Genomic DNA, 27264 nt, shown 5'->3' with positions numbered 1-27264 from the left:
ACAAATATCAAAAGAAATGTAATTAGAAAATCCGTAAGATACTTCCTTTCTGGTTTACATTTTAAACTCTCCTATTCTCTCTTATGGTAAATGATATGATAAAAATCAATGATATGATAAAAAAATAAATAAATTGGCATTTACTCTGTTCCAGAATTCATTTAGAACGAGTAAGTTATTTTACATGATGCGTCATCTTATTATTAATTAAGAGTTTATGTAACTAATCTCAAATTGTTAACTTAAACGATCCTTGCATAAAACATGAGAAAAATGTGAAACCTTAATATGATAGAAATTGTCTCTGCTTCGTCTTTAATAGCTTTTTTTTTTTTTTTTTTTTTTCAAATGTCGATATAGTAGTTTCACACTCGCTCACCCTATGGCCTAGGGTAACCCGCAGATTCAATGCCGCTATTACAAAAGCTTTTCACTGCTTTCTAACTTTAGTCTGGTTTGTAATTTGTATTCGTACTTCTGCGACTTCTGTCTTAATATTGTCGTCCTATCTGTGTGTAGGTCTTTCTAATAGTCTTTTTCCAATTGGTCTTCCAGTTAAAACTTTGAAAGCGTTCCTACTTTCTTCCATCCTTGCTACATGACCTGCCCACCTGAGTCACCTAGATTTGATTGCCCTAAGGATGTTTGGGTAAACCGTATAAACTATGTAGTTCCTCGTTATGAAGTTTCCACAACACGCCATTCCCGTTTCTCTTGGCTCCGAATATTCGTCTCAGGATCTTGTTCTCAAATACATTCAGTCCATGTTCTTATCTCAGAGTAAGCGACCATGTTTCGCAACCAAGTAGAAAAACAGGCATGATTATCATTTTATATATTTTAAGCTTCAAATTCCTCGACAGATTTCGGGACAAGAGATTTTGAACTGAATAATAACACGAATTCTCTGCTTTTAGTCGACATTTAATTTCTTCCTGAATATTGTTTTTGTCTGTTAATATTGATCCTGGATATTTGAAAGTATCAACTTGTAACGTTCCCATTTAGATAGGAGCTCGTTACTCGGTACGGGCCTCCCACCTGTGAAAACCCGCCACATTTGAGAAACAACTTATATATTTTCAAATTAAAAATAGTTGCCAGAAATCCTAAGGACAACAATATGTTCAGCTTAATTATAAATACCATATAACCTTCCTAAAATTAGGCCAATCGCAAAACCATAAATAGGTCAAGGATTTTAATATTAGTTTCGTTAAGTAATAAGTCAATGACTTAGGAAACTCTTCTTTATAACAAAATCAATCGACATTACAAATTTCCTTACAAGTAATTAAACTCGCTGCTACTACTTGGACACATTAAATCAAATGCAAGTGAAATTAATATTATTCCTAATAAATCTCAACTTAATCGTGTTCCACGACAACCTAAAAAGATTTGGATAATTGTACCGAATTTTCAAATATATATACATATATCGAATACAGGAAGTTATAAGTATGGTTAACACACAATGGTCTATATCCCATTTAATCAAACAGTTAAGTTTCCATTAGAACATATATGGATTCGATTTAAATTTAAAAAAATATATTAAACAACTCACCAGAATATTAAGTAAATAACAGTCCACACTTTAGAATGTCAAATTGAATTCTCTTGTAATATACATACAACTCTAATGGAACAATTTACCCATTTTCGAAAAACAGAGCTTACTATTACAAGGTTTTACCGAGTACATTTCCAGCACACATCTGATAAGAATAACTCAAGTGCTGGGTGAAGTAACAACAATCGCCACTAAAGGCGCTATATTCAAAATTTGACAAACGAAACTAGTTTATCGAAGACTTGAAACAGAATGAATTTATATAATATCTTACAACTTTTTTTGGTAACTAACAGAGTGACATGTGACAAACTTTAATCAAAGTATTATTTGATGTTTTAACATATTCATAATTTGCCTTGTTACGATCACGACGAACTTCTATGCAATTAGCTTGATCTTTATTTACTTCTAAACCCATGTCCATGTAAGCGTTTAATAAGACCTCAGTACTTCTTTCTATTGTTTTAATATCATCACCTATTAAATTTACATCTTCAGCATACGCCACAACCGTGTGAATACCATAAGCTGGTGATAGGCCCTGATTGCTATTTTTGGTTTTCCTCATAGCATACTCCAAGACGAAGTTGAGTAATAATGGCGACAACGCATCTTCTTGTTTCAGGCCATTCTCGATATGAAAGCTCGTTGACAAATATCGCCCTACCCTTACTTTACTTTGGAATTCATTTAAACATATCTTAATTAATCTAACTAGCTTTTTCAGTATTGTAAATTCTGTAAGAATGTTCTGCAATGTCTATTTCCTAACATTCTTGTAAGCATTTCTAAAATCACGGGTATTGTATTCTCATTTCTTTTCCAGTATTTGTCGAATGATAAAAATTTGGTCGATAGTTGATCGATTTCGTCTAAATCCACACTGATAATCTCCAATAATTTCATCTGAGTGTGGGGCCAATGTTACTAATGGAACGTTTGAGAGAATTTTAGGATGTTGATAGAAGTGAAGCGCTTCGATAACACTGCTCTACAATGATTTTGCTGTTTGGAAACTATTAAGGTTTTCTTAATGTTTTTGACCTGAGAAATCCAAAAATGTAGTTAAGTTTATCCTATCATGTACAGTTTTCTTAAAATAGAGGGGAGGAGAGAAGAAAATAGCCGTATAAATGTATATTTCAGGAAGAGTACTCATTATAATTACAAATACAAAAAGATATTTTCGATGCCATATCCTTCTGATTATCTTTGAACTTGTAATAAAATACGTGCACTTACTTATTCTGCCAGCATTAAAAAAATATATATGTACTGTATCTGGTAGCACTGAATGATATCACAACGCGTTACACGTTGGGAACGCAATAACAGCGCTGTGTAAGCTATGATTGCGAGAACTATAATGTAGAGGAATTAAGGCTTTTCATTGATTCCAAGAACAGAAGTTTGAACGGTCTGCTTCTTCACAACATCGACCAACAACCCTCTCTATACCCATTATTCATTCTGTGTATTTAAAAAAGACTTACGAAAATATGGAAATGCTTTTAAAAGAATAAAATACGAGGATCATCAGTGGTTATTGTGCGGTGATCTGAAGGTGATATGTATGCTTCTTGGACAGCAGTAAGGGTACACCAAATACCCATGCCACATTTTGCGAATGGAACAGCAGAGGGCGTGATAAACACTAGGCTCAAATTGATTGGCCTTTTAGGGAAAGCCCCAAGGAAGGAAAAATGTGAAAAACATCTGCCTCGTAGACCCTTCAAAAGTCATATTACCACCTTGCATATTAAACTGCGCCTAATGAAACAGTTTGTCAAAGGTCTGAATAAAATGGGCAGTGCTTCCAGTGTCTACTGACAAAATTCCCAGAGCTTTCAAGTGCTAACTTAAAAGAAGGAATATTCGTTGGTCCTCAGATCAGTCAGACTTTGAACATTGTATGACAAGCGTTGAAAAGGAAGCATGAAGTGCATTCACGGACGTGTGTCATAATTTTCTCGGGAGACGAAAATTACAAGTATATTGTGTCTAATATGCTTCACAAGTTTAAAATATTAGAGTGCATAATGACTCTTAAGATTTATTTTCCGTATTCACATTTAGACAGCTTTCTTTCTAACTTCGGTGATTAAAGTGAAGAACATTATGACAGATCGCACCAGAACATCAAAGCAATTTAATTCCAGTATCAGTGAGTTTGGAGAACAACAATGTTGGCGGATTATTGTTGGACGTTGGTACTTGAAGATTCACGAACTACTCACAAAAGGAAATCTAGTGTTAGGAGCTTCCATGTGAAAAGGCAGAGACAAAAATTAGATCAGTTGTTTATCAATGACCTTCAGCGATGTAAATACGCTAGTTGTCGCCTGGGGCAAGAACGCGCCTTAGCACCCCCTGACTAACTAAACCAAAACGCTCCCTTAAATATTTGCCCAATTTGGGCCCTCCCAATCCGGGCCCGGGCCACAAGCCTCGTTTGCCTCCCTAATTACGTTACTGATTCCCTTAATTTATTAGAATATCGATGTTCAGATTAGTTCTGACGCAAAATAATATTCCTTTGTTAGAAATATATGGTCATACTCTTACTCTATATTAGCAGCGTTGCTGTGTAAATAGCACAATTTTCGCAATCATGTTTTCCGATTTGTGAAAAAAAAACGGACGTGATGGGAGAAAACTAATTTCATTTTCGTAATTAGCAACCTCAAATTATATAAAATCAAGTGTCAAATCAAAAACAGCTTTTAAAAGTTTCATTTTGTCTAGCAGTGTAATTATTACAATGATATATTAAGTTACTTTTATTTAATTGTTTGTACACCGAATTTTACATCTCCAGCCTATGTCAATCGTCACAAACATCTTTCTTTTTTTTTAAATTTGGTTGACCTGGAATGCTACTCTTTGATACTTTGATGCGATGTCTATGCTACTCTAAGACCTGTTTCGCGGTGGCTCAGTGGTAGAGCGTTCACCTCTGGTTCTTGGGGTCCCTGGTTCGATCCCAGCTCGCGCCGTGTGGATTTTCTGGTGGACAAACACCGTACTCGTGGGTTTTCTCGGGGTTCTCCCCCACTTTCTTCATTTCACTCATTTCTAATTATCACCGTCTCCTTTAGCCTAACCGGCATAACCGTGGGACGTTAAACTTAAAGATTTCATTTTCATTTTTCTAAAACCTTTTTGACAATTTTTAGACAACAAAGGCATAGGTTATCTGTATCATACTTGACATACTTGATGATGTCGATCCAAAATCCAGAAGTGCAATGGATGAGTGCTGCTGCTTTTGTTGTACAAAATGTTAGTTTATCAGAATAACGTTGTTTAATATAATACTTAAATTTTAACTTGAATATTTAGCGACGAGAAACTAGCCTAATGAGTCTTCTAACAACCTTTTCAAGACTGACTTTACGACTAATTTTTCTTTGCTTTTCACTGATTGCGTTGAAATAAACTGAAGCATCTATAAAACAAAAGGTTCTTACACTTCAGTTTGTGTCTCTCAGAATATGGGCAGAAATCACTACACGTGCGTATGAGATTTATCTTAACTAATCTTAGTCAACCAATATATTTTTAAAGATTGAGCATCATGTCAACATTCAGAATTTTAATAGAAGTGCTTACATTCATAGAAAGGTATTTAGACAGCTTGCAACATTAACAACATTCACAGACTGAGTTTTATGAAACAAATACTAAAAAAAAAAAAAAAAAAAAAAAAAAAAAAAAAAAAAAAAAAAAACTTCGATAATCTTCCGAAATTAAAATTGATATACACTCTTTCTAATAATGATATTAACATATTAAAGACATTTTGATACAACAAAGAAAGGGAAATTCCATTATTATAGAAATTGTCATTTTTTCACTTAGAAGCAGACTTTCGAAAACGCTGAAACTTGTATCTATTATTTTTATTTGAATGTCTATATAATGAATTTTAAACTAAATCCAAACATTCAGTAATTTGTGACTGGGTAAGAGAAATTTGATTATTATTAAAATTTTCCCATTTTTCACGTTAGAAGCGGTGTCTTTCAAAACTCTGAAGCACGTGTATTTAAAATTTGCTATTTTTCAGTGTCCTGACTTTAAAAGGTTCTCACTTTCGACACTTTCTGATTAAACAAAGAGAAATTTAAGTGTTTCAGAAACGTATCCTTCTTCCCTTTAAGAACAAAATTTTCTAAAATGTTTAGGCGCGTATCCCTTTACTTTTAACAAAGAATTTATATTTGGATTTTAATTTCTCTCTAACTTGAGGAATTCGTGGGACACATTATTTTTTTTAATGTAAAGATCAACTCTCTTTCACCATCGTTAATATAAGTATTCCAATATATATATATATATATATATATATATATATATATATATATATATATATATATATATATACAGGTATATATATATATACTTTGTACTTTCGTGTCAAAAAGAGTCTTCCCTCCAAATTTCACCTTTCTACCCGTAGTATTATCCCCTGGGTGACGATGAATCAGTCACATCTACTCTTGGAACGATAGTAACAAATCACTTGCTTGTATTTTGCAGTTACAACATATATATATTTTTTAAAGATTTTTTTACGAAGCTAAGTGTATGTGATTGACCAGCATTATATTCAACGATTTTGATAATTTTTATAATCACCTGCAAGTGAGCCACTATCTCTTTTACCTTAATAACAGAAAGAGAACAAAACAGAGAACTGAGAGATCACATAATAATCTAAGGTACTGAGTTTGTTAGGCTACACAACAAGTACAAATCTAATTCCTGATAGTTCACCATAAATTTGTAATATATCTAAACGTTTATTTAAATATGTGCCAAGAGTAGATATAAAGTAAATAATATTATATAAATTGAACATTCAGTTTTTTGTTACTTCTTCGCACAATGAAACAAGAATATTGAACCCTAGCAATACATTTACCACTAAAAGTACTGGGCAAATCCTTACAAACCTAATATCTGCTATGTGTTTCAGTATAAAATGTGTGTCATGAATTACAACTTAAACGATTTCATAAATACTATATTACATTTTCACAATACCAAGTTTTGGGCAGATAAATGATAAATACTAATTTTAATTTACTACTCACTTGTTATTTTTCTACTTTATTATTAATTGTAATAGTAAATAGCGAGGAGTTCCTTTTGATATTATCCCTTTGTCCGAAGAACATGTTTCACCTTTCGATCTGATTGCTCAATTACATTGGCAGCCAAACTTACTCCATTCATAATTCAATCTCCTTGTTCTCACTCGTTAATATAGACCACATCTACAATTCTTAATAATAATAATAATAATAATAATAATAATAATAATAATAATAATAATAATAATAATAATAATAATAATAAAATAATAATAATAATAATAATAATAATAATAATAATAATAATAATAATAATAATAATAATAATAATAAAGAATATTAAATATATTACAACCAATTTGTATTTATTAGTTTTTAATTAAACTACAGGGTAACTACAGGAAAGGCAAAATGTCAAACACCTTTCACCCCTTAAGTAAGTAAAAGCTAAATTGTAAAGGTAATTACAGGTGTTGCAGTATTCATAATTTCTCAGTTTGCTTGTGTGAGTAGCTTTTGTCCCCCTTCATCGCTCCTCACAAGCCCCAGTGTGCACTCCACCAGCTTGGGGACCACTGCTCTGTTGCAATCATATAACATAAATCTAGGGATGGGAATATATTTGCATAGTTTGCAAATCTATCATCGTTTCACAACTAAAAAGGAAACACATTTGCTTAAAGAGTCGCATATATATCCTAACGCGAGCAACAAGTTACGTTTAACTCTTTTAAATTCTAGCCCTTTTAGGTAAATTATAGCAGCTAGAGCATTGTTCTTGTTTACGCTAGGATCATGGCTTGTACCTCGTTCTCTTCAGAATAAAGCAGCCTTTTAAACGGTACCAATCACACGTCAGTATCCTGTTTCTGAGGCGGGAAAGTTTGAGGGAAGTCGCTTTGTTTTTTCTGATTTTCTGGAAAATTTTGAGCCCTTCTGGACCCCCCAGTGTTAACGCACAGATATCAAAATCAACTGCAAAAACACTAAGGGCCTCTTAAATGTGTGTATAAAATCTGAAGCTTATATCTTGAACAGTAAGGGAGAGAAAATATTTACCAATGAGCCTCACAATGCCCCAGGTTACTCCGAAATACCCGATTGTAATATAAAACTTTCCAGAGACATCCCTGTTTATCCTATCATCATGGTTTGTCCATCATTCTTTCCAGAATAGAGCACTCTTTGAAATGGTACTTTTAATATGCCTCCATCGTGTATCAAAGTGGGAGAGTTGTGGAAAAGGGATTTTTTTAAAGTTTAAAAACATCCCTTTTTATTTAATATTTTGCACCTCTGGATCCCCCTGTTTTAATACAGAAATCTAAAGAAAATTAAATGCAGGAACGGGTGCACTGAATGTGTAAGCAAAATGTCAATATTCTGGGTGCAAAAGTAAGCCAGCTAAAAATATAAAAAAACAAACAGATAATAATCGTTTTTTGAGTTATGACGTCATCACACTCTATGTCTCTACGCAGAAAAGCGTTAAACCACACGTACCTTATTCTACAGCGCATCTAGACTTCAAGAAACAAACAAACAAACAAACAAAAAAGAAAACAACAAAAACATTAAAAATCTATATTTGTACTTTTTTAAATCGTATAATGAATACGCCACTTTACTCCCTACACATACTAGAACTTAAAAGGGTTTATGCATTTTTGGAACCTGGGCTTTACAGAATTCCTACGTAAATACATAAATGGGGCTCATAAGGCTTTTAGAATGCAAAAAGTTATTTCACGCCGGGATCATTAAAAGTATTCTTTATTATTTTTCAGATTCCTCCTTGTAGCCAAGTAGCTAATACATGTATTTTCAGTATGTGGTCCTGAGTTCGATCCTCGTTGTGTTGGACACAAGCCCAATGTTCGTTTCGATCCCGTCTTACTTTGGGACGTGACATCATAGTCGCGAGATAGGGACACGGTGGCGGTTACTTCTGGTGCGTGAGGTCCCTAATTCAGTTCTCAGCGAAATAAGATTGTGATGGGAGCTCCCTCGTGGCTAAGCGGTTAGCGTACGCGTCTTTGGCGTGGGAGACCCGGGTTCGATTCCCTGCGGGAGCTCATGTGGTTCGGATTCCACGTTAATCAGTAGGTCCACGTCTCGTATAGCCTCGCTGTTGAAAGAGACGGTAAACTAAAATCAACTCAACTCAACAAGTTTGTGATGGATAACATCTTGTCCGTGGGTTTTCTCAGGTATTCTCGTTTTCTCCCTCATTCTTGTTCCACCACTTTTTCCGTCGTCATTCACGTGCCTTAATCATCAATTTTCCTTATTTTAAAGGGCTTAACAGTGGGAAGTTAAACTGAAATATTTAATTTCATTTTCATTTTTTCATAGTCGAAAACGGACGTGAAACTACACAAAATCAATCTTTGAACTATGACATTCACCAATCTATATCTCTGTCTTCCATGTGTACCCAGGCTGTAAAAGAGTTAATTGTATGAAGTTTGAATTGAAACTTACATTCATTTGTTTTTGGTATAATTTTGTGTCATTTCCAGACCGTTCCACTAATATATTGTTTCTGAAAATATTTTTTGTTGCACACAGTATAATTATTTGAAAAGTTCTTTGACCCCATTTGTGGAAGTGTACTGAACGAACAAAACTGTAGCTGCTTCATAATTTAAAATCACTGTTTATCACAACATGTTCTATGATGTTTACCTTTATTATAAGAATTGTATTTTCCCCAAAAGTGAAACTTCATGATCGTTAAAAAAAAGAAAAAAAAAAAAAAAACAAAAAAAAGTATTTACTAATAAAATCATTTTTCTGGGGACGTAGAAGAACAATTTTATTTTAATCTTTGATCTTTAAAATTTGTATGCGAAGTGTAGATAATACAGACGCTCATAAATTGAATTGAGTAAGTGCTTTTCAAGAAAAATAATAAAATGCTTAATGTGATATATTGCTATCCCTACCGCTACAGGTTCCGGAAGGCTATGGCATACCAGACAATTTACGTTAAACATGGTGTTGCGTGGACGGCACATTCACATTTAGCATACTTATTTTTCGGTTTGTAGTCGGTGTCAGCAATCGACAATTTTATTTGATCAGAATCCACAATTGATTATTATCAGCATTTTAGGTGCATTAATTCCCTGACTCGATCCTTGAAATATGCATATCTTTCTCAACTAAACATTGCCAATGTAAATAAAGATAACATTACTTGAAGAAACCAAAACATGCCATTTTCAATTACAAAAGTGCAGTATGAGAAAATTTTAATCAATATTTAAATTTGTTTCTAAATTTCACAGCTAAAATCGCCTTTCTTTATCAACATTACGGGTACTTCTTAAACTTGTCTTATTTCTTGTGGTGTAATAACCAGCATATTGTTTCTGTTATAATTTAGGTAATGCTTATCCTGTTTGTATTCTGTTCTGCAGAATTATGTTTTAATAAATGGTAAGAGGTACGTCACACGCGTCTCTTCAGGAAAATCACAGGTGAAAGTTTAAATGATATCGCTACAATATAAGGGAAGAAAGCTTTAGAAAACTTAAGAGATCTGTAGACAAAAATTAGTAATTTGGTAAACTCTCTTCCTTTATATTGTAGTGATAAAATTTGAACTTTTATATGTGTCACATCCCCCAAGAGCCACCACTGAGGTAGGATAAAACAGAATGCATGCAGTAGATCACGTGGTTCAAAGGAAACGCATGCAGTAACGTTGAATGGAATGCGTCAATGAACGTGGCAGTGTATCGTTTAGTCATGTCTAGAGGTATATGGTTGCATAGCTCCAATAGATGGCGTTGAGGAATGTGGCACTATATCATTTAATCATGCCAGGAAGTATGTGTTTGCAAAATATATCTATACAATAGTGTTTCTTTCTGTTTATAGGAGTGACATATACCATCGTTCTTCAAAGTGAAAGGCTTTCTTAAACGTAAGTATTGATTATTTTGTCACATTTTTAAATTTATAGCTTCTATGGAACAATTTCACGGAGTATTTTGTAGTTATTTTAAAATAGTTTGCTCCTGTATGTGTAATATTACTGCATTACGTACAGTTCTCATTTATTTAGACCCTATCTTCTTCTTTCATTAGATTATCCTAGTTTTGTTTATGCAATTGTCTCTTTTTTATTGATTCTACCACTTTCCTGAATATTTCGCGTGCTTCAACACTGTTTTCGTTTGTGTAACTTTAAAATAAAACAGTTTATAGTAACCTACAAGTCTCTAGTAGGGGTGTTCGATAAGGCTGAGGACCTATCGAACTTCGGGAGTGAAAATTTATCGAGTTGTCATCGGTTACTCGAAACCATTCGAGTATTTGATATTATCGAAGTTTCGAGTATTATCGAAATTTCGAGTATTATCAAAGTTTCGGGTATTATCGAAATTTCGAGTATTATCGAAGTTTCGGGTATTATCGAAAGTTCGAGTACTATCGAAGTTTCGGGTATTATCGACATTTCGAGTATTATCGAAGTTTCGGGTATTATCGACATTTCGAGTATTATCGAAGTTTCGGGTATTATCAAAAGTAGTGATGAACAGTTCGGTTTCTTCACCTCTCCAACGCTTTATTCTTGCAGCCAAACTAGTCAAACAACTTTTTTCATCTGATAAGTTATTGCAAAGTTGTATTTGTCCAAATCATATGAAAAATTATTTTTCTGTCTGCCCCGTTATTGGTGCAATCGGCAAAGTGACTATTAGTAGACTAATGGTGTCTTGGATTCAAATTCCATTCGGGTGATGCATGTTTTCTCTTTCTATCTTCTGACAGACTGCTTAAATCTTGTACAGATCTGTGGGGAAATAACTTTTCCTTCAGTAGACATTGCTAAGGGGAGAAGTTTTAAAATGAACACTCTGCATATATGTAATACATATTATATACAACTATGATAACCTCGAATACATCGTTTCTTTCGAACACTCCGATAATACCGAACTTTTCTAAATATTCAAGCGACGCGACAAATGCGATCATATTGATATATTTCTGTATTTGCTGCTTTCAAACAATTCGAAACTCTCGAACAGTTCGGGCGTCTCGAAGTTTTCTAATGTTTCTTACATTTCGAGTGCCTCGAACACTTCGAGAGTCCCGAACATTTCGAGAGTCCCAAACATTTCGAGAGTCCCAAACATTTCTGGAGTCTCAAACATTTCGGGAGTCTCGAACATTCCGGGAGTCTAATTCATTTCGAGAGTCTCAAACATTTCGGGAGTCTCGAAAGTTCGATAATTCGATAAAATTAAAATTCTTTATCGATGAACCGGTTTTGAAACATTATCGAATTGTTATCGATTACTCCATTATCGGAACAGCCCTAGTCTCTAGTATGCTTTCTTTTAAAATCAGAAAAAAATAACAATCTGAATTTCAGGGATGATCTAGGGGGGGGGGGCGATCGCGGCGATTGCTACTCTCAGAAAAATAAAACCTATCATAATAATTTTTACATTATAAATTTAAAATAAAACATATTGAATTCGAAGGACCGCCCCTGCAAACATTCAGGCTGGATCCGCCCCTACTGAATTTTCAGTTTCATTATTTTCTCTAATAATATATACTTCAAGTCTCGTTTAGCCTAGCCGGCATAACCGTGGGAAGTTAAACTGAAATATTTCAGTGTACACCGTCTTTTACATGTGATTTGTTTCGGTTTAAATTATTACCGTCACTGTCTTGGTTTTACATTGATTTTAAATTTTAGTTTTATGAACGCCAATATATAAATTTGTGTACGTGTCTCTGTGTGTTTCCATTAAATAGTTTGAAACTACAATATGTTTTTAAATTACGGAAATTTAATACTAATATAAAATCGCTCAGTTTGACGTTCCACGATTGTGAGTTTTAGGCTAAGGAAGATGGTGACAAAAGGAAGTGAATGATCATGGAATAATTGGTGGAATGAGAGTGTGGGAGTAAACGAAGGTACCCCGAAAAAACACACGAACATAATGTTGTCCATAACAAACTTATTTAGGCTGGGATAGTACCAGGGTCCCCATAGACAAGAGGTAAGCCTTCTACTAAGGTATCGCGTCCCCCAATTTATTATTGAAACCAAAAGTAGCATATCAAAAACTTCTACTCGTAATTGAGGAAGTCGAATCGTTATTTAATCTATTCTTGCGAAGTACGATTTATATTAAAAATAAATACATTTCTTGCTATCTCGGACCGTTTTCTCTCTCTATGGAGATTAATATTAAAACCGGAAGTGGTATCTGGTGCCTCCTGGTTGTAATACAAGGACAAGGTCAAAAATGAATCATATCTATGTTGTACTGAATCCATATCAAATACTTCGTTCTCGCGGTCTGCTAATATTTTCTCAGTATAGCGATTAGTGTTGAAGCCGGAAAGCGTACATTGACCTCTTGTTCCAAAAGGTAGGGATGCGCTCGAGTCGAGATACACCTTGTAAAATTCGAGACGAGTCGAGACTAACATATTTCTCGACTCGAAAATTCGAGTCGAGACACGAGTCGAGTCGAGACGGCTCGTAAAAATCTCAACTCGAGTCGAATGTCTCGAAAATCTTTCTATAATTTTTAATATTATTTTGAAGAAAGTATTTACTCAGAAACAGAATTGAAACCAATTCAAGTGAGCATCCATGCATAGACGTAACTTACGGGGAGCAACTTCCCCCCCACATTTCTGAGGTTTATTAGGATAGTCATTCAGTGTTATCTATGAACTGAGCTGAAGCGAGTACAACAGCGTTTTGCTTAAGTTTATGATTTTGTTTCACAGTAATAAGGTCTTTAGACGCTAACCAGGCCAAGAGAAAGGAGGGTCAAGGAAGTGAAAAAAAAGACAGCGACGCTGGTCTAACAAAACGTACCAGGTAAAACTTCAGTCAGGATGGCCGGTCGGAACAGGGTTCGATGCTCCACTTTTAAAATACTGCTCGTTAGGCATACACACTACCCAGGGCTTAAAGTGGCTTCAGTGAATAGCCACCTCGCCAGAATGCTTATCCACAGTGATTTGCGAGAACACAGTCAACAATTAAAGTAAATAATCCCTGATCCATGTTCCTGATGTGGTTTGGTAAATCATTAATAGTCGTTTCATAGGCTGAACCAACATATTAATTAAAAATTAATGCACTATGTTTGTAAAGTGACAAATGTTGCACACGAACTAAATTCTGACAGCAGGCTGATTTGTCGGAACGCAGCGCCGGCGCGTTGCGGCTCACTTTAAGCCCTGACATTGCCTCTCTACTACTAGCTTGGTAATTGTCACTCACTTTCGATGCATTTGATCTGAATTGGTTCACACCTCACTTTATTGCTTTTTTTCGTTTTTAGACACTTTGACGCTTTACGACGGCAATAATAATTTATAAACTGTATCGTCAAATTCAGGATTTCTTTATTTTTCTGTTATATCAGAAGTGCTTGTAATTTGAATAAAGATAGGATTTATTCTGAACATGTTTTTCTTTGGGAAGGGGAAGGATCACAGAGGCAGTGTAAAATTGTGATTGAACTATATCTTTTAAAAAAAAATGCTAATGTTCAGAGATGTTCATATACCTTCTCCCTTACTGATTCTGGCTGTTTCTTACGCAATGGACAGTTATTAAAAATGTTCTTATCTATGCTGATATTATTATAAAATGTTCGACTGTAAACTGACTTTGTCTGAAAAAAGTTCTAGAATTACAACGCGAATGGAACTCTGATTTTAACCATATTTGGTAATGTCTTGCAATAAATGTTTTGCTACATTCATCTTAATAAAGGTCAGTGAACTTGGAGTGTGCTGGAGATAAGGGTTGCGGTGTACATTGATGGTCAAAGGAAGTACAGGTCGGTCTGTTGTCTGGGATACTGGGTGTTTTATAAGGATATGCAGGGACATACAGAACTCGGCTCTTTGTCGGAAATCTTGTGGTCCTAAATACAAAAGATATTTTATTGCTTTCCCTGTAAGTCACAAAAATAGCAACATCTGGTATTGTTGTAAAATGGAAACGGAGAATTGTAAGGTTAAAACAACGAGTTATTTTTACTAATAGCCACCCTGGCACCCAAACCAAAAATAATACACTTGATTTATTCTGACGTTTGTGTTTGCAGTGAGCAAGGTCGCCGATCCAGGGGGGCCGGTGGGACGCGGGCCTCCCAAAGCTCATTTGGGGGCCCCTATGTATTTTTCTGAATATGTATATTTTATATGTATTTTCTATTATTATATGTATTTTTAATAAAGATACAAACCCACATCTGAATGTCCCCCTCCCCAAATGTTACAGAGAAATCGGCGCCCTTTGCAGTGAGCAGTTCGTTTTATATATATACACATATATATATATATATGTATAGCCTTCACGTGTATCGGTGTATAGTGGTTACATTTTTTTATATTTTATCTGTGGTACCTGAACATTTCTCAAGTTTCACAGGAAGTTGTGACTAATATGCAGTGCTCAAAAAAAAAAAAAAAAAAACTTTCTTGGAAATTTTAGTAAGAAGCCGAAACTTAGCAATATTGACAGTGCCAGCGGAGATAATGAAATAGTGAATAAACAATCCACTTCTTGCGTTTCAGAAGATAAAAATTCAAGTGCTAGTGTGAAAACAGTGTCAGAAGATATGAATTCAAATGCCGGTACTACTGTTGAAGCAGTGTCACAAGATTAAATTTCAGAAGATCGTGATCCAGTCAAAGGTTGTGAAAAGGCAAAGACATTTCTTGCAGTAGGTCTAGGTCCCTTTCAACCGCAATTGAAAACATACCCTCAATAAAAATATCCGCCGGTTCCGATCTGAGTGGTATAGGCAACTTAGTTGGTTAGAATATAGCATTTCTCGAGATAGTGCTTTTTGCTTTTATTGTCGCGCATTCTCCGAAAATATTTCGAAATCTGAAGACACCTTTACTAAGGAGGGTTTCCGTAACTGGAAGAATGTCGTAGATAAATTCGGTACTCATGAGACAAGTAACGCTCATAAGACTTGTATTTCTAAGCCTGCGGAATTCCGAAACGCACTATTGCACGGATCAGTTGCGCATAAATTAGATGAACCAAATAGTTAACGGCAATAGAATATATTTGAAGCACTTCTAGATAGTATTTGTATTGTGCTCGCCGATGTGTTCCTCTTAGAGGCCATAGGGAAAATAACGAAAGTGAAAATAAAGGTAATTTACTAGAACTCTTATTGCTAAGATCCAAAGACAATGACGTGATTTTTCTGTATTATGTTAACAAAGAGAAAACCTTTAGATACGTTAGTCCCGAATACCAAAATCAATTTCTAGGTTTAATGTGTGAGTATGTGCTGGGAAAAATAATTGATTGTGTGAAGACTGCAGGTATATATAGTGTCATCATGGATGAAACTCAAGATTTGAACTACATGAGCAAGTATCAATTGTTTTGCGATACTGTGATGAAACATTAAATGTTCACGAAAGTTTTATCGGGTTTTACAACACAAAAAACACGCGGTGAAAGTTTATCCAAACTGTTAACAAATGTGTTAATATCACTGGGTCTGAAAGTAGATAACATCCGAGGACAATGTTACGATGGTGCAGCCGCTATGCGTGGTCAGCACTCTGGTGTTGCAAAGAGGATCAGGGACGTGAACGATTTATCCATTTATATTCATTGTTACGCTCACACTTTGAACTTATGCTTTGTTGATGTGTGCGGAGAAGCGTCTGCGATTCGAAATATATTTGGTGTTCTGAGTAGTTTGCATTCCTTCGTAGAAGCATCGTCAAAAAGGCACGCTATTTTTGAAAATATTCAACGTTAAGGAGAAAACTTAAAACATTTGATAACATTAAAATCTTTGAGCGACACTAGATGGAACTGTAGATTAGAAGCTATTCGTGCAGTTTTAGAAAATTTTGGACCAGTAGTTGAAACTTTAGAGGAAATAGCAGATCACGATCAAATTTACGGCCCAGACGCGCATTTCCTGTTAAAAAATGTTCATGACTTTTTATTTCTGTTTCGTCTTAAACTGATGAGACGTGTTTTTGAATACACGAATTAACTGTCCATGCACTTACAGAATACACGTGACAATTTTTCTACTGTGAAAAATTTGTCACAAGCCACTATCTGCAGCCTTCAGTCCTTACGGAGTGAGAAAAGTTTCAATATGCCGTGGACAGAAAAAGAAGAAATTGCAGAAACCATGGGGTGCAGTGCACCGAACGTTCCACGAAGAACACGAGTCCTACGAGCATTGGATGGTGATAATACGTACTTCTTCCGAGTGTAAGACAGCAGCTGAATATTACAGACGCGAAGTGTTATTCCGTTATTGACATCCTTGTGGCAGATATTAGCAATAAAAATTCAAAGAAAATGATATGCAGGTTCTTCATTCCCTCCGAGATCACAAGCTATCAGCAGGAAGTATCACAATTGTCAGCAACACCTACAAAATCCCCAAAGTTGAGCTGATATCAGAGTTAACAGTTTTCTCCAATTTGTGTGCAGAGAGATAAGACAAAATGATTTTTCATCGCGTCTATATATTTTTTTTTAATTTAACCTTTACGAATTCTTCCCAAACTTGAACCAAGTTTATAAGACTTTTCTAACCGTGCCTTTCGGTTCCACTACCAGTTCCTTTTCGCGCCTGAGACGGCTAAAAACATACGTTCGTAGCACTATTGTTCAAGAAAAATTTCGTAGTTTAGCTGTGTTGTGCTTAGAAAGGTCTTACGACATTAACGTTTCTCAGATTATCGACACATTTGATTCAGAAGCAACATTTCGAGGAAGGCGACTGCAGCTCCATTAACAGTTCAAGTCCAGCTTCCATATCATTACATTTAGCAGTAAGCGAAATATTAACTTAAAAATCAAAATTATAAATGTAATATTTACTGGCTAATATTTGTATTTCCTAATATTGTGATTTCCTTGTATTATTGATAAGCAGTACTTTCAGAGGGTGAGCCGGGCCTACCCCTCCATACACACACACTCAAGTGCAAAATACCCTTCAGGCAAATTTTCAGAGAAAATCAGGATATCAAGAAACATATGTTTAACTATACTTTCCCTCTTTACTTTTCAAATACCCTCTTTAGAGATTTCTTCTGAAAGAAACACTATTAATGAGCTGGGGTAAACGAATATGTGGATATTGTGCTGACAGATTGTTCCAGGTAATTCCTTAACAACATTTAAGGCTCAGGTCAATATTACGGTTTGAGCAAAGATCAGGGGAACATTGGCTAAGTGGGGCTTAAAATGGGCCGGAACGCACAAGTTGTGCGTTCCAGTAAGTCAGTGTGGTGTCCGAATTCAGTTCCTGTGCTGTACTTGTCTCGCTCCAAATGTGTATCTTTTCAGTTTATTATTGTCATATTTTAAGCAGATTAATATCCTATTAAAGCACGATATAGAACTAATCTAGAACTTTTCGTTCTGCGTCATTGTTTTCCTCGAAATAATTTTAGGGAAAGGCGTTCCGGCTATTGACTAAAAAAAAATTTAGCACAAAGGCAAAGGTTTAATTTTAGGTCTCATCCGCAACAACTGACGTAAAGTTAGGCTGGATATCTGCCGGAGTAGTATTTATATCATTCCCACACTCCAACTACACAATGATGATCCAAAATCAGAGAGGGTTTCTCGAAACTACGGTGCTAAATATTTGGTTAAAACATTAGAAGCAAATGTATGGTTGGTTTCAAAAACTGACAAGACTACCTACCCAAGTGGAAATTTGTTAATATATTTTTGTCGAAACAAAGAAAAGTTCACACGTGCATAAGTGAGCAATGTATATTATATACTTCTAATTACAGCTTGTGAATCTTACAGTCAATAAACAAAACTTGTTGTCCTCTAATAATGAAAGAAAACAAGAATCGCAGTTCACGCTCATGCCACGTAGCTGCCACCGCAAATTCAAACTTTATAATCGATTTTTATACCAAAGGCAATAATTTGAAATGTGTTGCTGCTTCCAATCTAAAGTGGAATTAAAATCTACGCCTGGTTGAATTCGCAACTTTCTGTGATCAGTTGTTAATGTATAATACTCTTTCTTAAACTTCCATAGGGAGAGAGCATACACAACTCAAAAAAGTATGGAGAGATGTATGCTTGCAAAAACCCGGAGAGATAGAAAAAATTTACATGGATCAGGAAAATGACAAGAGTGACCGATATCATCGCGAAAATAAAAGGACTCAAGTGTCAGGGAGCTGGTCATATTGCAAGAAAAACTAAAGATAGGTGGACAAAAGCAATCCTTGACTGGATCCTAAGGGAACGAAAACGAACTAGAAGACGTAATACAATACGGTGTGATGAAATTAGGAAGCAGTGTTGAGTAACATGGAAACGAACTGCCGAATATAGATACATGTGAAAAAGAATTGGAGAGACCTTCATCCAGCAGTGGGTCGACAAAGGTTGAGAATTATATATATATATATATATATATATATATATATATATGTGTGTGTGTGTGTGTGTGTGTGTGTGTGTGTGTGTATGTGCACGAATGTTTTGCCCCCCGACCATACGAAGTGCGATGGGCCAAGGTTATGCTTATGCATCCATGTATCTAGTGGAGCTCGAGTAAAGCACCATGACGGCCGAGGCGTATCACACACTACTTGCAGACTACGTACACTCCTTCATGACGACCATGTTTCCCAACGGTAGTGGCATTTTTCGACAAGATAATGCGCCATGTCACAAGGCCAGGAGTGTGATGGAGTGGTTCGAGGAACACAGGAGCGACTTTCAAGTAATGTGTTGGCCCCCCAACTTGCCGGATTTTAACCCAATCGAACATATTGGGATATGATTGAACGTGACGTCAGAGCGCATCGCCTCCCTCCCCGGAATTTACGGGAATTATGTGATCTGTGTGTGCACATGTGGTGCCAACTCTCTCCAGCGACTTACAAAGGATCATTGCGTCTATGCCAAGAGCATTCGCCGTTGTTATCCGTGCCAAAGGTGGACATACTGACAATTAGGTAGGTAGTCGTAATGTCCTGGCTCATTTGTGCGTATATTTTAACTCGTATATTTTGTCTCGACTCGAATTTCGAGACGTCTCGACTCGAATTCGAGTCGAGTCGAGACACGAGTCGAGACAACATTTTCTCGAGACGAGTCGAGACAGGCTTGACTCGACTCGACTCGTGCGCATCCCTACCAAAAGGTGAGTGTAGGTAGATTGAAACGATGTGTATATATATATATATATATATATATATATATATATATATATATATATATATATATATATATATATATATGTGTGTGTGTGTGTGTGTATATATATGTATATAACAGAAACATTCAGTAAATTCTTCAAAGGAGTATTAAAACCCTTTCAGAAAGGTTTGATGTAAGAGCTTCCACCGAAAATTGGTTGTAGGAAGGAAAGTAGGCTAGTTTTGTCAGTATTAAATTTTATCAGTTGATACATTCGGTAATGAAATGTTGTTGTTACTTGTTCTACCTGAAATATATGCAAAGAAAAATATATGATCTTATCTAAAATTCTGCATGTAGAAACAAAGTAATTAGTTATGTTGATTAATAGACAAAACTGAGAAACAGAAGCTGGTTCAACAAACCACTACCTGGTCTCCTCGCTAGTTTAGCCAGTTTTTTAATGACAATTTTATAACTTTTGTTCCTCAAACTTGTGTTGAGTTCTTGAAGATTTAAAGCTCTTCACACATTTTAGATTATATCAAGAAATTAATTTAAGATGTATATTTCAAGGTAAAGTCTATCTATTCAAGGAACTTGCGTTTCAGCATATTAAGGTTAACATTTTTGCTAACTTTCAATATTTTGCAATTAATTCCAGTTTATTTTATTGGCAGGTATTTTTACAATAAGTTCTAAAAATTGTATAATTTTAAGAAGTGTCGCTAACTTTTAACAGTTTTTATCGTATCTCCAGAATGGTATGAAATATGAAATTGCTATAAACTCCTTCGTTATCTTCATATATGTTGGAAACAATCTTTGGAACTGAATGAGGTATTTATCCAAGCATTTCTTTCTTTCTTTCTTTCTTTTTTTCTTTCCATTTTTTACAAATAAAAGCCTTTGAAAGAAGTCAAATTTTCAATATCTTAGAACTTCGTACGCATTCCAAATTCTTCATACCATGACATAGTATTAAACAGTATAGACTTCGGATGTGTATTCCCCTGTCTCTCTCAATTGTGTTCTTATTGCTTTATAGACAACCAAAATATTAAATGTTTATATTGAAAAATACTTAATTTGCAACACTCATTAATAAATGTAACATTGCAAGTTTCAGTTTAACATGCAAATTTCAAATATGCAATAAATTGACCGAGTACTTTTTAAAAAAACTAAAACTTTATGTTCGTCTGGCATCTGTTATCCTTGTAGTACCACAGAGCATTTCGACATTTCAAATAATGTCCGATTACCAATATTGACATAGTGCAAAATTTCATCGTTGTTGGCCCATTATTTTAAAAATTGCTAGTGTGTACCACCATTTATAAATGGTGCAAGTGCGTATCTAGTTAAATAGTAATGGAGTTAAGTATATATATATATATATATATATATATATATATATATATATATATATATATATATATATATATATATATATATATATATATATATATATACAGGGTGGTCGTGCATGAATGTCGGAAAATTCGTGAGATGAATCTACAGGTAAAAACAAGCAAAAAAATGTCATATGAACATTGGGTGAATGCGGCTTCCTTTGGACGCTAGAGGCGTCTGAAATGTCACCTTCCGAGGCGGCAATTTACAATATCTCAAGAACGGAGAGAAATACGAATATCGGGTCAAAACATATCAAAGGAAACCCCATCCGAAGAATCCAATTATGCATAAGTGGTGGCGAAACAGTGGCGGCGCTAGAGGGGGGCACAAAGAAAGTGAATGAAATGCGGAGAAAGGTGAACAATTTACACTGAAAAATTGTAGGAGGGGATGTTACTTGGAATATGCAACAACAAATGTTAATGAACAAAGGCAACAACGGCTAGTCTGTAGGGACTTTATGAGAGGCGGATTGTAGGAATACAGTATCTTTGTAATGGTGTGAAAATAGGAATGTCGGGTCAAAAGATATCAAAGGAAATGCCATCCGAAGAATCCAATTATGTATAAGTGATGGCGAAACAGTGGCGGCGCCAGGGGAAGCATAAAGAAAGTGAATGAAATGCGGAGAAAGGTGAACAATTTACACTGACAAACTGTAGGAGCCGATGCTATATGGAACATGCAGCAACAAATGTTAATGAACAAAGGCAACAATGGCTATGCTGTAAGGACACTATGAGAGGTGGAATGTTAAAATACAGTATCATTTTAACGGAGAGAAATAGAAATGTCGGGTGAAAAGATATCAAAGGAAATCCCATCGGAAGAATCAAATTATGCACACGTACTGCGGAACAGTGGCGGCGCGTGGGAGCTGCAAAGAAACTGTTAAACACTCTTAGTGATGAAATGTGCAGATCGTAAAAAACACGTATGGAAGATGAGACCCAGTGTACTGTAAAAACAAGAGGTATTGTACTTACCATGGTCAACATAATGCCATTCTATAGCAGCTGTTCAATATGTCCTCCTTGTTCTTCGAGACAGACAGTTACACGATGGCGTAAGGATTGTCTGACTGGTGCCAATATCGCTGGCGTTTGCCGTAATGTGGCAAATGCAGCACGTACACACTGGCGAAGATCTTCATCATGCAGGGACCGTGTATACACGAGACTCTTCACGTAATCCCACAGGAAAAAATCTAGGGGATTCAGGTCGGGTGAACGTGGGGGCCATGCTTATCTTCCACCACGACCTATCCACCTTCGTGGAAATGTTTTGTTCAGATATCCTCGAATGGTGTGACATAAGTGGGCAGGGGCGCCATCGTGCATAAACTACATACACTGTCGTGTCCTCAGTGGCACATCTTCAAGCAGAATAGGTAGGTTCTGAGTCAGAAACTGGAGATACGATATTGCGTTCAATCGCTGTGGTAAGAAATGTTGTCCCACAACGTTGTCGCCAATAATGCCATGCAATTGGAAACGCTGTTGATGCTTCGTCTCTACAATTGCATGCGGGTTGTTGAGTGCCCATCGATGGTCATTGTGGAAATTTGTGATGCCATCCCGTGTGAATAATGCCTCATCCGAGAACAATACCTGTGTTAGAAAGGCTGGTGATACACGGCAGCGGCGGTATAACCAACGACAGAAACGTCGTCGGGTTTCATAGTCACCATCGTATAACGCATGCGTTCGTTGTACGTGGTATGGTCTGAGATTATTACTGTGCAAGATGCTTAGCACGACTTGATGCGAAACGTGTTCCTGCATTGCTATTCGTCGGGTACTAATACTCGGGTTCCGGGTCACATGTCGGAGTACCCTCTCTTCCAGGGGGGGTGTTCGAACGCGTCGTCGTCTCGGAATGTCTGTGTTGGGAAGAAATGACCCAGTGTCCCGCAATCGCTGATGAATACGAATAAACATCCCCGGTGCTGGAATTTGTCGATCTTGGTAGCGTTCCGCATATAACCTACGTGCTTCTTCTGCATTACCTTCCGCTAAGCCGTACATCAAATGCATATCTGCCATTTCGGCGTTAGTGTATACTACCCTATTCATTGTGGTGCATTACACATAGCGCTTGTCAACATCAACACTGTTTCACACTTCACACTTCATGGCATTATGTTGACCATGGTAAGTACAATACTTCTTGTTTTTACAGTACACTGGGTCTCATCTTCCATACGTGTTTTTTACGATCTGCACATTTCATCACTAAGAGTGTTTAACAGTTTCTTTGCAGCTCCCATGCGCCGCCACTGTTCCGCAGTACGTGTGCATAATTGGATTCTTCAGATGGGATTTCCTTTGATATCTTTTCACACGACATTTCTATTTCTCTCCGTTAAAATGATACTGTATTTTAACATTCCACCTCTCATAGTGTCCTTACAGCATAGCCATTGTTGCCTTTGTTCATTAACATTTGTTGCTGCATGTTCCATATAACATCCGCTCCTACAGTTTGTCAGTGTAAATTGTTCACCTTTCTCCGCATTTCATTCACTTTCTTTGTGCCCCCCTCTAGCGCCGCCACTGTTTCGCCACCACTTATGCATAATTGGATTCTTCGGATGGGGTTTCCTTTGATATGTTTTGACCCGATATTCGTATTTCTCTCCGTTCTTGAGATATTGTAAATTGCCGCCTCGGAAGGTGACATTTCAGACGCCTCTAGCGTCCAAAGGAAGCCGCATTCACCCAATGTTCATATGACATTTTTTGCTTGTTTTTACCTGTAGATTCATCTCACGAATTTTCCGACATTCATGCACGACCACCCTGTATACATGTTTATTCTGTTTGATGTGATAAAAAGTTTTGTTACGTAGAAAATGGTCCTCAGAACTCATCCGAGAATATGTGTTATTCGTTTATTTAAATTTAGCATCCCATTCAACAGCGAGGCTAAATGAGACAGGAATCTAAAATTTAACATTAGATTCGTACCATATGAACTCCTGTCGAAGATTGAACTCCGTTTTTAGAGAAAAGTACCTGAGCAAAGTTAGTTCTTGCCTGTTGAAGTTGGAACAAATGTTTTATACTTTCAGCCTGGTGACCCGATATGACCGTAAGAAGCCTGGAACACCGTCATACACACGGAACATTGTCTTCGTCATTTGTATGACACTGTTAATATAGGTTCGTCCTTTCCTGCTGCTGTAGTGACTAGCTCATGCGCCTTTGGTGGATGTAGTCACAGTCTCGATTCCCGTTAGAGATCACTGAAATTTTACTTTAGTTTAAATTTTACTTTAATTTTAATTTTACATTTAAATTTTACTTTAATCATTCCTTCCCTTTTGCCTAAAGAACTTAATGTGTGTTTGTGTGTGTGTGTAAATAATCGGGTAATAAGAATTTGTATTTTCATTCATAAAACTGAATACATGCTGCTCACTTTCTGCAATGCCTGGAACACAACGTTCACGTGTCCTGAAGGAATGTTGAATATACACTTGATTTTTAAAATAATTATATTTTAATATACGTACCTTCTCCAGAATTTTATTTAAGATGGTTTTAATGGATGCACAATAATCTTCCGATATTTTAAAAGGAAATAGAGTATGTTCGTCATTAATAAATGTGTCAATTGTAATTTGTTCACCGGACCGACATTACAGAAACTCCACGGTGTATTATGTTGTCTTAAACCCTTGAAACATTCTCCGTCCGTTACGTATATGGCTCGTGCAAGTTTCATTCAAAATGAGAATGTAGTAATACTAACCTTGGAATCAAAAAGTGTATTACTTGCGTTGGAGAGCAACGTCACTTAAAATACTTGTTTTAATGACAAGTTCATTATTCAGACTGTTTAGCAGATACTCGATTACATGAATCCACACTTTCTAAGTAACCCACTCATTTCACTAACACTCATCCTGCTTAGTTTCAAGAATTTTTTCACTTAAATAGGTCTTAATTGAAATTGAAAATATTTTTGGTATTTATTCAACAAATAACATTATTTAAATTCAACACCAATCCTATCTTTTAATGTATAAGTTACAAGATTTGATTTCATACACTTAAAAACAAGTATATGTCTTGACCGATTTCAATAAAACATTTAACAAAGTTACGTTTATATTTGCTAAGAAGAACATAATCTTCTGCTTCAACTCTTCACTTTAATTTATTTTAACTTACATTCTTCCCGTACAACGTACTTCACATTTGATTGACATTTGAAGAGGTAATTTTCGCATGTAACATTTCAATTGCTATTCGTAAACTATGATTATAATTGTGTACGATTTTATTTAAAATATCAATATACTGATGCGTATTTACAGCAGTGAAATAACGATATACAGGGTGATAATGAAGTATGCCGACAAACTGTAAGAGGTGATTCCTCATATCAAAATAAGAGGAAAGGTTCATGTGGACCTAGAACGAAAAGTGCACACTTTCGGAGCTAGGGCTGTCCAAAATCGCGAAAAAGCCAAATTTTAATAGGCCTTATTTCGAATTCCAGAAACTGTGGATGGCGGTTCTTATCAGCGTAAAGAAAGTCACGCATACACAATCCAAAAGTGAATATTTCATCAATTGTCAATAAGTATAGAGAATATTCTCTACAGGGTGTAATTCTCAGATATGTTTTCAATAGAGTTTTCAGATACCCTGGTTTCAAGGAGGGTCCAAAAAAGGCAACAGGTAAACCTTGACAAGAATGGACATCCAATGCATTGGAGAGAAGGCGGAAATGTTAACCGGCAGCTCCATGTTTCTTTGTGTTCGGAATGACGTGTAACGATATATATTTCGTCACATTACATTTCACGATTTCTTCAGTTACAAGCGTGAAACAAAACATCACACCATGCGTTTTCCCGAGTACGAGAAACCGTGCTGCTGACGATCCTTAACACTTCCGACATCGCACCAAAGAGTTTCTTGTTCACTGCTATCAAGGATTATCGTTTGCCTACTTTGGACCAATCATAAAATCAGAGCATATCTCAAAATTCGGTTGATGGCATGTCTGGGAATTTCACTCTGCAGGGAATAATCTGTATTCCCATTGAACATTAATGAAATATGCATTTCTGGATTGTGTATATGTGACTTTCTTTATGCTGATAAGGCCCACCATCCACAGTCTCTTAAATTCGAAATAGGGCCTCTTGAAATTTTGCTTTTTCGCGATTTTGGAGAGCCCTAGTTCTAAAACTATGCACTTTTCGCAATAGGTCCATATGAATTTTTTCTCTTATTTGATGTGACGGATCACATCTTAAAGTTTGTCGGTATAGTCTATTAACACCCTGTATTTTACTTTTAATGGTAAGATTCACTCTTTCTGCTAATGTACATTTCACTTCCGAATGAACATTATAGTAATTAATTCCAAAATATTTAAATAATTTGAATGTCAATTATGAAATTCTGTTCCTAAATAGTTTGAACACAAATCAGTGATGAAAATTCATTTAAAATTGAAGCGGTTGCATTAGCCATTTCAGGCCTCTTTTTTGTTTTTCGAGAATGCGATACAAGTACCGCGATAAAATGTCAATTGTACATAAAACATATCGATATCCGTCATTATACTTTGCAAAATTTTACATGTCTGCCAATTCGCATTGTAATGTTTCATTTGAACTCCAAACACAACATTGTTTTCGCTGAAATGTTAGTGAATGTAACTGTAGTGTATTGGTAAATGTAGTGTATCGGTAAAAGTAGTGTATATGTATATCTTGATCTTCACTATTCTTTAATTTTCTTCCATAAGAATTTTTTTGTACGTTATAATGTGCTAACAGTGGATAAGGATGCAGGGTCCGAACAATTGTAATAGACGTTTGATAGTCATTCTACTTACATTTGATATTCTTTCCAAAACCAAAATATATATTAGGTGCAGTTGCTGATAACACTGCAATCGAAGAGTGCTGTCTACTAGTACTATATTTTAGAACAGCGTTTCCCAACCTT

At 35.7% G+C, this 27264-nt stretch overlaps 1 long non-coding RNA gene across 1 annotated transcript in view; it reads left to right on the top strand.

The window, feature by feature from the left end:
- Positions 1-27264, top strand: part of LOC145674405 (uncharacterized) — a 75159-nt gene that overhangs the window by 18556 nt on the left and 29339 nt on the right. Inside the window, exon 2 of the long non-coding RNA XR_014128921.1 lies at positions 10567-10612. This is a non-coding gene — a long non-coding RNA (uncharacterized LOC145674405). The remainder of the gene's footprint in view (positions 1-10566; positions 10613-27264) is intronic.

The sequence above is a fragment of the Thermobia domestica genome, chromosome 17, assembly GCF_964235325.1.
Source record: "Thermobia domestica chromosome 17, izTheDome1.hap1.1, whole genome shotgun sequence".
Lineage (NCBI taxonomy): Eukaryota > Metazoa > Arthropoda > Insecta > Zygentoma > Lepismatidae > Thermobia > Thermobia domestica.
This window is presented reverse-complemented; position numbering and strand designations above follow the sequence as displayed.